The sequence below is a fragment of the Pteronotus mesoamericanus genome, unplaced genomic scaffold (assembly GCF_021234165.1).
Source record: "Pteronotus mesoamericanus isolate MK-2021 breed Mesoamerican mustached bat unplaced genomic scaffold, CSHL_Meso_final contig_24, whole genome shotgun sequence".
In the NCBI taxonomy this organism is placed as follows: domain Eukaryota; kingdom Metazoa; phylum Chordata; class Mammalia; order Chiroptera; family Mormoopidae; genus Pteronotus; species Pteronotus mesoamericanus.
Window position 1 is genome coordinate 23,844,383 of NW_026555100.1, and position 12,284 is coordinate 23,856,666.

The 12,284-nt window shown below is 34.8% G+C and overlaps 1 protein-coding gene across 3 annotated transcripts in view; it reads left to right on the top strand.

Annotated features, from left to right (window-relative positions):
* Positions 1–12,284, top strand: part of A1CF (APOBEC1 complementation factor) — a 78,051-nt gene that overhangs the window by 26,055 nt on the left and 39,712 nt on the right. The window lies entirely within an intron of this gene.

Genomic DNA, 12,284 nt, shown 5'->3' on the forward strand with positions numbered 1-12,284 from the left:
GGGCTGTCAACTCAAACTTAATTTCTCATTTGAAAATGAAATCAGTGTCCAGAGTTATAAAGACTATCACAGCTTTTAAAGGCAATATTAGTATATGAAAAGACAGTTGGAATTTGTGACCCAAAGATGTCAATGAAGTAGAACCAAGCCAGTGTTTCACAAATCATCAGAGAACAAACTATCCAGGCAGCAGATTTGGTCTCCAAACAGATCGTTGCAGATGCAGAAGGACTGCTAGATATGGGATCCAAGGACCGACCACTTGGTCAGCCTAGCTATTCCAGTTATTTCTCATAACATCTGCTCAATAGTTTTGGATAATATGATAATTTTTTTATTTAATGTTCATCATTTTTTAAAATAACCCTAAATTGTCTATTCATAGATGTGATTGTAAGAATTATCTGTATATTATTATCTTTATAATAACTTCCTTTAAAAAGCTTTTCATATATTTAAAAGCAAATTAGTATCAGACATATAATGGATCTTATTTGGAAAAAAATAATGTTATTCTTTTTAGAGTAAGGCTAAGTATTGTACTTTGCAGCAATTTGTTTGTCCTGCCCCCACACAATTTTCCAATTCAACCAAATCTCTGTGTTGTTAGGAATACCAATGTCATACGTGGATAACAATAAAATAGGCAGCAGTGTCTCTTATTACAAGGTCTTCTGACAGACTGTTGCAAAATGTACTACATTTAGTTTTCAACTAATCTTACAAGTCATGGCATGCCTTGTTAGAGATAATACTGTATAATGCTCAACATTGTTCCTAATTCTTCACCCTAATGAGGAGTTTTCAGTTATACTTTTTAAAGATTTCAGAATTTCTGGTAGAGTTTTCAAAGTTTCATTTATGTCAAGGGCAAGGGAAATACCAATATATTATTAGTTCTTTTTAATATTTAATAAAAGTTAAAATATTCTAGATGTTTTTATCTCCAAATTTAATGTACTTCAAAATTAATGACTGAGTGAAAAATGTTGTGCAGGCTTCTACCACATAAAGTGGTATTTTATAATTCATAGAGATCTGATCAGGTACAGTTGAGGATAGTAGGGATTTTTCCTTTTATAATCAGTACTTCCATAGATGTTATAAAATCAAATATTGTTATTAAGTCAGTATTTTTTAAAAATTCTTTGTATTTGAAACATTCATGCAAAGACAGTGGTAGTGGAAAGTGTTTAAAACCTTTTTAAAATTAATTTGTCAATATTTATTTATAAGAATATTCCTTCTGTAAACTAATCTCTGATGATCCAAAGTATGACAGAAATACATATAAATCTGTCTAGTCTGACATTATTTATAATACTTCAACATATCAAACCTAAATATATAAAAGGAAGGAAATTATTAAGGTATGAATATATGATCAATACACCCAAGAAGCATAATTTTATAAGAAATAATCCTAAAACAATATAAAGTGTCCATTTAACTTTATTCTGGGCTCTGGTGCTTCCTTTACCCCCAGATAAAACTCAGGGAAAGGCTAATGACTGTTCTGATTACTTTCAGGTAATAAAAAAATCTCCACTAAATAATTAGGTCTAGTCCAGCATACTAAAAACAACTTCATTCGAAATTATAGCTATTTCCCTTTTCCAGCTATGTCAAAGTGGAGTGCGATTTCTTTTCTGTTTACTCCTTTACACTTTCAGAAGCATAGTTTCTATGTCAGTTCGCTAACTGTAATTCCTCACTCAGAGCTGAAGCAGGAGAGGGATAAGAGCAAAGGAAAGGGGACAGGGAAGCTCTTACTTGACTGATATTGGTATTAGGCTCTTTTGGCCTGGCAGGTATGTAAAGATCATCGGATACTTTGTAGGATCATCAGAGCCATCCTTAAGTCCATGGTTGGGGATCTCGCCCCTGGCTATACTCCCCTCTGCCTGGCCACTGTCCTGAGCCTGGGCCTCCTTCTGCAGAGCTTTTTAAACTCTAAGTAGCTCTCCTGGAAAAGATGAAATATAACCCCAAATTCCAACATATGGTCAAACTCTAGTCCCCTGGAGACACTCACATGCTCTCTGATCCAGCAAACTCTAGAAGTGCAGGTGACACAAAGGAACGAGCTCTCCTTCTCACCAAACTCAAAGCAGCAGGCCAACCCAGTGCTCTCCAGTAGGCATCTCCGCAATGAATTAGACTCACCAGCCCAGAGTGTTCCCAAATGCAGAGGACGCCTATGAAGCTCTCTGAGCGTTGTCCTACTACCCCTCTCCCCTGCTTTAGGTAAACTGAGAAGCAACTTGCAATTCCTTCCATTAAGGGGTAACTAGGATTCACAACACATCAGGCAGTGGTCTCCACATATCTTTGAATAAACTCCAAAAGCTCCTCTCAAACTTTTCAATCTCATTTCTAAACTGCAGTGTAGAAGAGAGGAGGGAATATTATTCACTTAAGAATGTAAAACAGTTAAAACAGTTTTCCCTACCTCTGTGTCCTACTTGGTGACCCAGTGACTTGGCTTCCTATTTAAACCAGACGCCAGAGGAGATCCATTCTATCTTAAAATACTGTTACAAATGAAAATGCATTCAGTCATTAAGCGATCATTTAAAACATTCTGCAGGACAGAAAATTGTAACATTATTATTACAGCTATGTAAAAAACTTGGAAATAACAATATTTTTGAAAAGAGGTTCAAGCAACGATGGAGATCATGTTACAAACCTAATCTATGATTTAAGAACATTTGCATTATAAAGGAAAAAACCAATAGGGCTATGTAACTTCATAACAAAGTACTTTCAAATAAAATACCCCTAAAAATACGTGGCAAATCTGTATGTTACTTTGATCTTCTATATTCAATTACATTGAAAAAAACGTCATAAGGATTTAGACCACACATTAATAACAATAACAAAATAATAGTCAACATTTATTGGGCACTTATATTCTAACTGCTTTATGTATATCAATTCATTCAATCATTAAATCTATGAGGCAACTACTATGATACTATTCAATTTCCAGAAAAGGAAAACAAGACATAAAGAGGTTAGGTCACTTGCTCAAGATAAAAAGGCTATAATTCCAGCACTATTGGCCAAAATTTCTGATAAGATTTACAAAACTAAGAGCTACTATAATGTTATCTTTAAGATCACAATTTTAGAGGTAAGCCTGTTAGGGCATTCTAAAAATACTTTCCTGAGCCTGAACTTTGTAGCATAATTCACTTTAAATAATATTTGTTAGCAGAATGACTATTAGTTCAGAAATTATCCAATAATGTAGAAAGCTAAAACTCTCCAACCTAGTTATCTAGATCCAAAACCCCTACCCAAGATTTAAATATATACATGACTCAGTTCAATCGTTTTGGATTAATTGGAAACTCCCAACTGATTCTGGCTGCAAAGTATTGAAAATCACTCAAGACTTCATACTAGAGTTGGTAGAGACTGGTCTCTACCACATACAAGTTATGTAATTTTGAACACGTCTGTCATCCACTCAAGGGCCTAATTTCCCACAGGATTGACTAGAACATTCCCCTAGTCTATCAGTCATCATTTTGTGATCCTAGTATCTGCTGAGTCTAATCATTGGTCAGCAAACCACAGTGATTAGTTGGAAGAGAAGACCAGCGTAGAGTGAAATGCAGCCTCCAACTCTGTAACTTAGGGAAAATCCTTCCGCCTTTTTAATACTTGTCTTCCTACCCTGGATTAGAGGAAAGGTTAATATTATTATTTTAAAAAAAAACAGGACAGCATCAGTTTACTTTTTAAAAAATCTGTACAAAAGTGAAAATAGACATCTTAATACAATTCAGGGAGCATACCCACAAAATGATCATTTCAAATTTTATATTTATGAAGTATGAGTTTGAAAGCCTTACTCTGCTATAACTTTGCAGTCTGATATTGAATGATGAATACCTGCAAAGCAAGAATTGAAAAAACAGAGGGTAACTAATTTGTGCTCTCTTATCACTCTCAGGACAAATACAGCCGTCAAAAATAGAATTTTGCAGGTTACTTAATAACGTGAGCCAGCCTATCATATGGCAACTGATGCAACAATACTTGCTTGTTTGAAAATATACTTTGTGATATCATTTTTAAATAATTGGATATTTTTGGATATTGATAGCTGAAAGTTTTTTTTATCAAATTACTTCAGAGAATAAAAGAACGCAATTCCTTGCAAATAGCAGACACTTAATAAACATTATTGATTAAAATTGCGTGATGTTGATGGGTTAAACTTTCAATTTCATAACTGCCATATGCCACAGAGAAGTGTTTTGGAAGTACGCTGTCATGTTAACTTGTAAAAAGTTTTTGTGTCCGGACAATGGAATTTTGTGTGGTGCGCCCTTTCCCTACTTTTATACTCTTAACTATACTTCCCAGATTTTCTAAAACTAGCATATATTTCTTTGAGTCAAAGAAAAAAAATCACACTGTGATGATTCTTTCCTCAAAAATTCATCAATGATATGGGTCATAAACTCTGTGACATGTGATGCTCCTTCCATCTGAAATCTTCTCCTTACAACTAAGCAAAGGGCAAGGGGGTGGGGGCTAAGTGGAGGTAGGTAAAGAGGAGAAAAATTGGAACGCAAAGAGACTTTGCCTGGGCCAATGGGCACGTGACACAATGTACAGATGATGTTTTATTGAGTTGTACACTTGAAACCTATGTGGATTTGCAAACCAGTGTCACCTCAAATTTAATTTTTAAAAAGGCAGATAGATTTTTTACAGATTAGTATTTTCAGAAAACTTTCTACCCAGTGTGGGATTAGTTTACATTAACTTTAAATCTACTAAAACTGAAGATAAATATATATTTAATAAAGATCACCCTGAAGTAGTTCAAATACTTTTTAAAAGTAGATGCAGGATACTTATATATAATTTCAAATTATTTAAAGTAAGTTGTATATTAGCACTGTTTGCCCAATTACCCTATTGATAATCTAGTTCCTAAAAATCATTAGAGCACAATAAATTTTTGTGAGGTATGATAGTAATACTGCTTTCTTAATTCAATGGTTGTCCTTGGTAAATTAAAAGGGTTGTTTTTGTTTTTCTGTTTTGTTTCCTTAGGCCTTATTATTGAACACAATGCACTGATGATGTTAGGACTTGACATTATAGATGTAAAAGATATACAAGGGGGAACCCCAAAACCCTAAATTTATTATAAAAATTGTATTTATTCTTACATGTTTAAACTTCAGTCACCTTCAAGGTACTCTTCATTTCATGCAATACACCTATTGAGATGTATTTTCCACTGCTCAAGGCAGTTTTTTAATTCATCCATTTTGATGCCTTATGGTACTTCTGCCTTTTTTAGTTTCACCTCTTCCACATCAGGAAAAGGTTTCACTTTGAGGACTTTGCATTTTTGGTCAAAAACAACTGAACATTCAGCCCAGTGTGGGCCGGTGAGCTTGTAAACCACCCATCATGAAATGGGCAAATGCATTGAAAGTCTTCAAAAAAAAAAAAAAAAACTCACTGAAGCCAAACACAGCTGCTCAAAACAGTGCCAGCTGGTTCACTGATACAGATGGGTTCCTAGAACACTCATCTAGCAGGCAAAACCTGTACTAAAAGAGGCCTACCCTTCCAAAGATAATTCTGGTTTTTTGGGGTCCCCCTTGTATAGCCTGACCTAAAATGCATACAAGGTAGTTGCAATGAGAATGACTTTATTCAAAATTTAAAATGACAACATAAGGCTACATGAAACAGATGTGCGTGCTATCTGTCAGAGGATTAAAACTGACCATTACCTTTGACCTAAGGCATAAGGATAAATATTTAGATATAAGGATGTTCATAATAGTGAAATTTATAATATTTAAAGTCTAAACATATTCTAAATGTCCAAGAAAATATTACTGGTTACATAAAATATGATCATCCTTATATTTCCAAATTATACAACCATGTATAACATTGATTTCAAACAAAGACAGGGAGAAATGTCTAAATTTTAATGTTTACTTAAAAATCAGAATGTAAAAGTTACATATGCTTCCAAATAATATTTTAATAAATTATTCACACAATAAAAAATACTGGAAAATAACAAAGTATAAATCTCTGTTTGGGGGAATTTTTTTTTGTTGGATGCTCTTTATTTTCCAAACTTCCTATAGTAATGTGGATTATTTTTTATAAGGAAAAATCTCATAAAGTTAAAAAATACCTAAGGAGCATTCAATTAGGAGAAAAATTGGGAATTTTTTATGGAGAAAAATTTATTATTATAGTTGGATAATAGGTACCTGTGTTCGTTAGGCTATTTTTTTCTAATTCTTTATGTGTTTTAATTTAATATGAATATAGTCCAGTTATTTTATTCAATACTTCAGAATTAGAAAAGCCCCAGAGTTATACAATTCAACAGAGACATAATCAGAGGTCTGCAAACTATGACCCCTGACTCAAACGTGGCTGCGGCCTTTTTTTGTAGTGATTGCAGGCTATAAGTGGTTTTCACAGTGTTAAAGGGGTTTTTTTAAGCCTAAAATATCAATAATCTGGCCTTTTACAGAAAAAATTTGCTGATCCAGTTCTAATCTTTAATCTGTTACTCTATGTTAGAAGTTAACCCACAGTTTTAAAAGAAAATTCCTTATTACTGCTTAACCAAAATATTTGTAAGATGCACAGTACCTTTGAGCAGTAAAGACACTGTGCCTTAATTTCAAAAATCCAGTAAAATTACAGCAGATAAATAAGAAAAATAAGTGGGCTAGATCCTTCTCTTCCTCTTATAATTGGCCGTCAGCCTCAATTCTCTTAAACGAAGAACAAAATATGTCTTTAATTCCCACCCCTCAAATTTTGCTTTCTATGCATATTCTCTTAAAATGGAGTTTCAATGCAACCACATTATTCTATTCCAATGTGTTCAATTCCTCTATGACTACATACAAGCCATGAGTACAAAGGATGGTGGTGGATCAACACAAACCTGATATGGATACACTCTCCTCTTCTAAGAAGGCCCCAAATTAAGTTAAATACCCCATCTCTCTGGTTTGGTACTTCAGTAATTTTATGTAGGCATTTCACAAATTGCAATTCTTTTTCTACAAATGATGCAATAAAAATAAGTAACTGAAGACCTTAAGTGTTTACAGTCGGCTTCACCTAGGTTAGCTCAGCAAGAGGCAGGAGGGAAAACACTGTGGCATTGACGCTCTTTTCCAACCACCACACAAAAATCCTAGGGACAGAAATAGGAATTTGACTTCATGGTAAAATATAGCTCCTGGGACCTATGTTTTCTTCTATTGCCTGTTCTCACCACCTGCTCATGTCCCCGCTATCCAAGGACTTAGGTCATTCACCAAGTGCATGAATACGAATTCTTTAAATAGGTAGACTAAGCATGAGAACAGGATGGGATCAGCAAATCATTGCAGGCACGTGTTTCCTTTAGCTTATCACCCCAGCCACCCACAGGCCAATTTTGTTTTAAAACTCTTAAGAGGCCTTGCTTCTACTAGCCAGAAATGCCGCAGCACAGGGTGCGAGACTCTAAATGAAGGAATAGCCCTGTGACTGCTTTTGTGGAAAATGTGTGTGTCTGCCATGCCATGGGAACTGAGGCATCCCAAGAAATAGAAACACATTCCAGAAGCCACCTTCCAACGCAATGAATTTCTCCTCAAATAGCTTAATAAAGTTGGTTTTATATGAGGTCTTCAATGCAAAGTTCAAAATCTTTGCAAATCTCTAAAAACGAGAAGCCCACGAGGTTTTCCATTTTATCATCTTCAAAATCAGTGTGAACTTCGTGACTCAAAAACACAGAGGCACAGACAGCTCTTTTGGACTTTACACTTTGCTTGCAGGATTTTTTAAATTGTTACCTGTTTGCTTAATATAGATCAACAACCAAAATAAAGTGACTCGTCATCTTCAGAACCTAAAAGGTAACCATTATGAAATGCAAAGATAGTTTTCTAACACAGACTAAAGAAAAAAAGTGAGATTGTGGAGCCATACAATTCAGAATTTGCAAGGACTTCAACTCTGACCTTTGTTAACAGTTTCAGAAGTGCCTGGAGAGAGCTGAGATGGCGGTTAAATGGTACATTGATACAGCACTAAATAACTTTAAAGTCCATACTGAGAAAATTATTCCACTTTCAATTCTCTTTCATATACTCAGATGAGAAAAGCTAGTGGTTGAAGGTATACTTTAAACACCTCTCCAGCCCCTGCTAAGTTTTTAAAAAATCTTTACTATATTTTTTTCCCATCACCATTTAGTGCCCTCATACCTCCACTTCCCCAGCAATTGCCACGCTTGTCCATGTCCATGAGTTTGCCAAGCTCTTAAACGCAAAGAGCAGGACCAGGGCTCAGCTTAGAGCAGACAACAGTGTCCTGATAGAATTTAATCATGATTTCCTTCCTTTGTAATGGCCTTTATAATTACCTTCCATTTGTGAGAAATGATATTGATATTCTATTATAAGAATGATATATATTTTCTGCATAAGTTTCTTTAAGTAAATCAATACAGAGATAGCCATTAAGTAGGTAATGAAATAGATGTTAATTGGACATGCAATTGAAGAAACACTGATGTTTAAACTCTGTATAGTATTAAAGGTCCTACAGACTAACTCACAAAATATTCACATGAGTATTGTCCCACAACTCAATATGGTATCAAAGTCTGCCTTCCTTTCACAAGCATCCTAACACCCTCACCAGACCTTCACAATCACCTAGTCCACCCTATTTCTTTATAAATGAAGAATTAAAGTCAGGGACGATGTAGTGTCTTGCCAAGTCTCTCAGTTTCTCAGAAATTTAAATTCATGGGAGTGCGGTAAAAACAATAACGACTGTATAAAATCTCTCACTGTATATTATTTATGTTTCTCACATGAAAAATGGGTACATTAGATGGAATTCTCCTTGGCACATGCTGAACCTGGAAAGGACAGGAGCGCAGTTACCCAAACTGCATATTCTTTATCTGCACAGGGGCAAAATGTCTATCTGCATCGGGCAGCTTTATATAATTTAACCAGATATTCGACTGCTATATTAGTCAATTCAAAAGCCAAACAGAAAGTAATTTAAGCAAACAAATAAAAACTTGGATGGGTCTATTGAATAAATTATGTATTTCAAAAAGATAAAAGCCCAAAACATATAAAGCAGTCACCAAAGCTTTTCCCTAGTTATTTCTTGGGTGGAATTTCAAGGTCCCTGTAGGTTGGAGCAGTGTGTCAAGATGCAGACGCAGAGCCAGAAGTGAGCCTGAACACAGCAAATCCTAGTTTCAGAAAAATAAACACATGCTTTGCAGTCCATCACTATGTGGACAGAGGGTCCTAGAAGTGAATTGGCATTTTACTTGTTTTCTTCTGTAGAAACAACCACACACAAAGTTTTCTGATTTTTAATTTTGTATAAGGCTATTCTTGAATTTAATATTCCTATGAACTGTCCAAAAACTTACATTATAAAAAACTTTACAAAATAGAACTTATTTTTAAAAGCCTGTTTGCTTATGAAATACTGAGAGATTGAATTTCTAAAGTGTGGTTTGCCACACATAATCCTCAAAGGTAAAGGGAAAATATTTAAGATGATATTTTTAAATGCTTCATTTGATAAATTATTTCTGCCTTCATAAGGCATCTAATAATTTGAAATCAAATTAGGACTATTTTTCTAGGTAATAGCCCTTTGTCGGCCTTCCAAAATGATAGAAGAACATGATTCAAAATTTGCTAATTGTTTTCATGGACGAACCACATCATACATTTTCAAAGATCAAGTGCAAGGGCTTTGGAAAAAATGAAACAAATAGACAAATTTCTGAGGACCAAAAGCCATTTGCAGTTTTCATTGAGCATTTTGCCATAAATACCTCCAATAATGTCATTTATTTAGAATTCATTAAATCAATTCACTATTCCCATTCAAGTTGATTTTAAAAGTAAACTTTTTCTCACTTATGTAAATGGAAAAGCCACAGGTTTTATGTGATAATTATAATTTTCTGACATACAATAAAATAAATGCATAACAACTAAAATAAAAAATTGGCCTATAAAAAACCTAATGTCATCTCACATACCGTATTTTGAGAAATGCTAAGCAGTATGATGACAAAGTTTCAGTGTGGATCATGTTTATGCCCAACCTTTTTTCTATCTGTGGTTCCACATTTCTACAATTTGCAACATTCTATTCTATCACCATTACTATTGCTCTTTTTATTTTTAGAACATAGTATCCAGCATCCATATTGCATATGCCTTGCAAATATTATTTTTAAAATGTTAATAAGGCTAATGCCAACTTCCAAAATATATAAATTAAATAAATTCTGCTTTCTAAAAATTCCCAGTCTAAAATTGATGAAGTCAGTAATCTTAAAAGGATAAGAAGATGAACATACTAAATACACAGAATGGATAATTATCTTTTATAGAAAATTAACAAAATGAATATTCCCCAGAGCCCTATCCATTGTACTCAAGACAACAAAAATATCATAAGCAGAGCCCAGCTAAAAATCACATCCAAGAATCTTTTTAGGACATCTTATTTAAGGTCCTTTAGATTTGCCTTGAATTCCATCATGAGATATGTAGGTGGTGTGCAGGAGGAAAGTCATAAAAATAGTGTCTAATAAAGATTTTTATTCACTCTTACAAATCCACAACTGGGAAAACACACTGCCGATTCACGAACTGCAATAGACACAGTCCAGAGAGACATTCTCAATGCATCAGTATCAACTGTGACAAGAGCCCGCTGGGCTTTGCTGCAGAACCACCTTTCTGGGTAGGGCCCTGTGACCGGCCTGCTCATGAAGACTAGAAATGCCACTAGTCTGGGTATACTGTCCAGCACCTGAGTGATCAGGAGCAGAAATAAGCACATGGCCACTGGAAAATGGATAGGAGAGCACCCGAAAGCACTTTAGGAAGGGAATATACACAGTTTCTTCCCTCTTGGCAAGGGAAAACAAAAACAAAAAAACAAAGAACCAAAGAGAACCACAAAGATGATTACAGATTTAGAATACAAGATTTCCAAAGAACCAATAAAGGAATTGAAATTACTAATTACGGCAAAAAACAAAAAGAGAAACCCAGGATGACTATCCTTCCAGTTTATGAATGGGCTCAGTTATGGGAAACAACAACAAACCATGTGGCCTCCACACGAGGTGAAGTAGAACAAGAAAGTGAGTGTAACACATACCAGGCAGAATTGCAAGACCGGTAAGCGTGAGAAGAAAAGTCGCTCTGACCTTTGAACAGTATGTAGAGCATGCAGTTTACCAGATCAAGAATCACAGCACTTTTGTTCTAGCGTTGTCTGCAATAAATTAAACCAGTGCGACTTCAGACAACTCACATTAATTTCTCAGGACTCAATTTCTTCATCTGTACAATAAGCATATTGGGTCAATATTTGGGTTGGCCAAAAAGTCCGTTACATTGTTTTCCCAAAAATAAAAGACACATTTTTCATTTTCACCAATAACTTTATTGATTTAGATATTTGGAGTACGTCAGCTCTCTCTCAGTATTGGCTTCTAGTGGGTAGAGGCCAGGGGTGCTGCGTAACATCTTCCAGTGCATACAACAGCCCCACAGTAAAGAATTATTTGGCCAAAATATCAATATTACCAAGAAACTTCGCAAACCACTTTTGACACATTCCATCAGTCACGGCACCTTCTCCATACACTGCACAAATCTTTTTTTGCATTCCAGTTGCATTGTTACCTTTCATGAAATAATAAAACTATACACCAAAGATGTTGCATATTCTTCCATCTTCAATATTAAAATGGCTGTGCAAAAATTCACTAATTTTGATAAGTGTTTTTTAAATGCACACTGATATGACAGCTGTCACAATACAATCTAACAAAATTGTTTCGAATGAAGTTAAAGACAGCTAAGCACTACTGGAGCTATGGTATGGAAAAAACTAAACAAAGTTTTTGGACAACCCACTAAAAACAAGAGAAGAATAATGTCATGACTGCAAACATGGAGTTAGGATGCAAAAAAACTGTTTTTGTCACTTACTGCTTATACAAATCTGGACACATTTCTGTGTCTTGGAGTCCTCTATAAATCAAAAGTAAGTAGTATCATTCACACAGTTTTATTGAGAAGATTAAATGAGTTAATACAGGTAAAGCACTTAGCACAGTGCCCATCTTTGTCAAGGTTAGCTCTTGTTTTAGCAGGATTTTTTTTTCTTGCAGCTGCTGTTACTATTATGTG